This window comes from Bidens hawaiensis, unplaced genomic scaffold (assembly GCF_021521415.1).
Source record: "Bidens hawaiensis isolate Kalapana, Puna unplaced genomic scaffold, B.hawaiensis_p1.1 tig00037175_1, whole genome shotgun sequence".
In the NCBI taxonomy this organism is placed as follows: domain Eukaryota; kingdom Viridiplantae; phylum Streptophyta; class Magnoliopsida; order Asterales; family Asteraceae; genus Bidens; species Bidens hawaiensis.
The window spans coordinates 46257-51214 of record NW_027505461.1 but is presented as its reverse complement, the minus strand read 5'-3'; the positions used below and the strand labels follow the sequence as shown (position 1 = coordinate 51214).

At 40.5% G+C, this 4958-nt stretch overlaps 1 long non-coding RNA gene across 1 annotated transcript; it reads left to right on the top strand.

Annotated features, from left to right (window-relative positions):
• Positions 1-2195: 2195 nt before the first annotated feature.
• Positions 2196-2981, top strand: LOC143613338 (uncharacterized). The gene is made up of 3 exons (XR_013150098.1): positions 2196-2266; positions 2351-2405; positions 2792-2981. It is a non-coding gene; the product is annotated as an uncharacterized LOC143613338 (long non-coding RNA).
• Positions 2982-4958: the final 1977 nt, after the last annotated feature.

The window sequence follows — 4958 nt, the reverse complement described above, 5'->3', positions numbered from 1 at the left end:
TTATAGAGGGTTTATGGTCCAGAGTTGAAACTGGCTAACATAGGGCAAGGGTCCTGATGGGCAAGTATAAATAGAAGCAGCTCCTCTCACTGCCCCGTATAGGGTTTTGGGCCTCGTATTTCAAAAAAGTACTATTACTAAGGGAAAGCAACCCCCGGATATTGGCCTACCGGAAACTTCGAACTCTCACTCTCCTTCAGCCGATTCAGATTCAGATAATGAGCAAGGCGATCATCCCAATGAAATGAAAGGTGATCAATCAGATTCTGAAGAATGTCGGTCTACGAATGAACAAGGTATCGGTTAACCTAGTGATGTTCGTACTATTTGATCTAGAGAGAGGGTTTCCTATTAATTTGAATAAATAATTATTCATTGTTAAAATAATGTTAAGAATGCCAGATTCTGTGTACAGTAGTTTACGATTGATTCGGTTCAGTTATTTTTGTTTGGCTGTATCATATTTTTTTATTAATTAAAACCTGTTTAGGTGCTCCGAAAAATGTTAAGAGGTTATACCCAAAAGGCTCAAACATGGAAAATGAATAGTGGCCAAAGAATAGTTGTCACCTTTAACCAGTTTGGAAACCCATGGGGGATGAAGGTAATGAAATTGTTCAGTACCTTGGGAGACTTGTGAGGATGTCCGGTCATGTATCGATAGAATATTTTGATTGGAGAAAGGTTCCCGAGCAAAAGAAAGAAGACATGTATTCACTAGTTAAGGTATAGTCTTTTATCAAGCTTTATATGTAGTAACTCATTAAGTAAGAGGTATATGCTAATATATATAGTTTTTATTTGTAGTCCAAATTTGTTATTTATCCAAAAGAAACAGATGAGATTAATAAATGGATCTTTTATAGCATGGGGAAAAAATGGAGAACGTGGAAAGGTTCATTGAAGACACTCGCATATGATTCAAGCAAACCTGTTGATGAAATTGTGGCACAACAAATCAAGATTGACAATAGATTGGATCCAACTTAATTTAAAAAACTTGTTACTCGTTGATTCACTCCGGAATTTCAAGTAACAATGATCTATAACTTTGATATACAATATATATATAATTATTGAACTAGATTAAATAAATCTAATCGTGTATTAATTAACTATTTACCATAGAGTACATATGAAGCTAGAAGATCGAGCTGCTCAAAGATGAAGGAGCCTCATGTTATCGGGACAAAGTCGTTTGCTAGAATTATTCATGAAGAGGTATTATTTTAGCTATTTTGAATTAAATTATTGTCTTCTTTTTGTTTCTTGTTCCTAACTAAACTTCAAACACAATGGCATGCCATGAATAATAATGGTGTACACCCAACACGAGGAAAACTATATATAAAACTCACACTTGTAAAGATGGAACAATTGTTGATAAGGAAGCCGCTAAAGTTGTGGTAATGTATATTTATGTAGGGATGAGCTTGATAATTGGTACCGATACCGAATCTGTCGGATACGAAATACCACATCGAATTTCTCAGTTCGGTATCGCTATCGATTTCTATACATCCCAAAATTGTGTTAAATACTTTTAATCATGAAAAAGAAATTAACAGAAAATTTGATAAAAAAATCTAAATAAATGGTACTAATGTCATTACATTATGAAAGTCAGTGAAATGTTACATCTTTTCTAGTTTTTACCAATGTACTAAACTTGTGCAGCTAACATAGTGTCCTACAATGCAAAACATAAGAAATATTAGTATATTATTTTTGCAGCCAAAAGATTATTGAAAAACAAACATATATTTTGATTGCTAACAGGGGTGAAACGAGCTGATCTGAGCCCGAGCTGAACTCGCAAACTGACTCAAGATTGATAAGTGAACCTTGGGCTCGGGCTCATTTATTAACATTATACATTACTAGTTTGAAGGTATAAAAGTGATCAGTCTAATAACTTAGGAAAACCATCAATTTATAAACATTATGTGTGCTTCGGTCTTTTCAAAATTACTTACCTTTATTATTTTGTATTTAGGCTTCATTAAAAGCTATTGCAAGTGACTCTACAAGCACAACCGGGGATCTAGGTGATTTTTCAAACGATGACTACTCAAAAGGCCCGGAGAAAAGGGGACACGTTTGATTAGTTGGAAGGATGCCGACCGCAAAAAGTCAAGGTGATTCTTCAACAAAATCACAAAAAAATGATCAACTAATGACTGTTGTCAATGTTATGTTGAACATTATTCAAGAACATATTCCTAATGCAAACTTGTGTTCGGTTCTTAGCGATATGAACATAAAGGTACTCACATTCATAAATTATTGTTTATTATTTTTATTGTTACATATCTATATATTAACATTTTTTCTAATTTTTATGTTTTAGATACCGAGTACAATTTCTTCGGTTAACCAAGTATCATCTTCACGAAATAATAATGGTAATTTGTTTTATGTGATTTGTTTGTAACTCGAGGTGCAAATGCTAACCGGTTAACCGAACCAAAACCGGTGTTGGAGAAACCGGTTAGGGATTTTCACATAGGAACCATTTAAACGAAATCGGTTAACGAACACACACACACACACATATATATAAAATAAAAATATTTGCCTTGTTAGCCGGCTCGAGCTCGACAATGAAACTTGGGCTCGTTTATAGAACGAGCTTATTTTTAGGCTCGGGCTAGTTTAGCTTTTTCACAAGCTCGCAAGCATTGAGATGGTTGATTTTAATAGGTTATTATCGATTTTAGATTAATAATTAAGTATGCTACACAAGTTAGTGTCCATAATATTTACATATTGAAAAGTTTTTTTTTATTAGGCACCTTGCATGAAGATTGAAGATGGTGAAAGAGGTTAACAAGTGTGGTGAAGTTTTTAGTTTTTTATTCAAATATTTGTTATTTTCCTTTCTATATGATTGATATTTGACTTGACTTGAGAGTTATTAGACATATAATATGCATATGGAATGCGGTTGGTGTGTGTTTAGAATGCGATTGAACTTTTAGTTGTGGTAAAATATTAAAATTTCTATATTTAACGGTTGTATTTTTATTTTATGTTGGTAGACGGATAAAAATGCCACTGAAAGACCAAAATGTTATTAATGACAAACGGCGGAGATGATGTTACAGCGGAGATGAAAGTCCAAAATCTTCAGTGAAGATGGCACTGACAGCCGGCGGAGATGATGTTACAGTTGGAACAGTTGCCTCAACGGGATGAGCTACTGAACCAATACTGCAAACAGGCGTAGCCGCCTGGGTCATCGCCTCGGGTAGGTTGACCAAACCTACCGTCATGGGTCCAGAGCTGCTCCTCCCCGCTCCACTCTGGAATGCGGTTGCATCCACGCCTGCATGAAGACAATATATTTAAATATAATGGCGGAAAGGTATGCAGTTTAAGTAAATGAAGTTTAAACTTACGAGTCTTCTTGAGCTTGAAGGATCGGACAGGCGGGGACGAACCCGATGGAGCCGGCCTCTTCACGCCGGTCACCGTCGTTGTACTGGGCTGCCTGGAGGTGACAGCTGTCTCAACCTCCGGAACAGTGGTCTCACCACCACCAGGGTTCCCCGCCGCCTCTTCACTTTCGGTCTCCGACTCAGACCAGTTCCCCTGATCGGCAGTGGAGGCAACTTTCGCCTTGCCCTTCCCGCCAGCAGCCTTCTTTCTCGCGAAGAAAGGACCATCTGCGGATTCCTCATCAGAAGACAAAATTAGAGGAATTCCAGCAGAGGTTTGAGCATTGAGAGGGCGAGGGCTAAATAATCTTTTACCTGGCCGCGTGGCGCTCAGTATCTCGTGGCCTGGCGGGTAGGCCTCCACAAACCGATCCGCCGTCTGCTCAAGGATGGGCAACTCGTTCTCGTCAAGAGCACGAGTACCCAACCGAGCGGGACCACCGCTCTCCTGCGGCTGCAGAAGTGACTGCAAGTTGTTTCCCTCTGAAAATAAAAAGAAAGAAATAGTTAGAACAAAAACCCTAAATTAGCAAATAATATGAAGTATACCGTAAGGGACAGAGTTCAAACCGTATTCGAGGACGATGGGAATCTGTGGCGCCTCTGCCCCAGCATCCTTCCACACCCGGCTCATACCGAGCATCACCATCCCGGACTCCGCAAAGCGGTAAACCGGAGTCTGGATCCGGGAAATCTTGGAGAACCATTCCGCCTCCTGGTAGTTGGAGGCGTGAAGGCTGGGGAGTGCTCTCCCGTTCTTGAATGTCATCGCTATGGGGACGACACGGGCAGAGATGTAAAAGAACTCCCGCTTCCAAGACCGAGTACTGCGCTGGGTAGCACAGATCTTCAAACCCTTGATCCGGGTGACCAAGGTGTACCAGTCTTGGATGCACCTCCAGGAGTAGAAGGTCATCAGGCGGTCGATATGGGGCTCCACACCCAGAATGAGGCACACCCATTCAAAATGGCGGATCTTGGCGATCACCATTGGGTGTACCTCCGTCAGGTGCACACCGTGTCTCTCCAAAACACGGTATACAAACTTTGTCAATGGGAACCTGAGATTCCCATAGACGAAGAATGCAGCATATACCCCTATCTTGCCCTTGGGGGCATCGTACACCGTCTGGTGAGGCTCAGGAAACTCAGGCTCGAACGGCTCGAGCATGAACTTCCTGATGATGTACTGATAAAGCTCGATGGGAAGAGCACACTGGCATTCGCCGGCAGTGTTCTTATCGTCCTTATCAGACGTGGACGTCGGGTTCTCGGCGTACACGTCAGACTCCTCGGCGGTAGCTTCAAGATCATGAGCAGAAGACATGTTTTAGATGCAAAGAAGGAACGATTTCAAGAGAATGCTCGACAAAGGTTAGAGTATTCGCCGGAAATCGTTTAGAAGAAGAAGAGTGAAGTGAAGGTGTGGTTTAAGATGCACCCTCTCCCCCTTTATATACTCATCGCAATGAATGCGATGAATTTAATGCGGAGGAGAGAGGAAAACGCAGGTGCAAT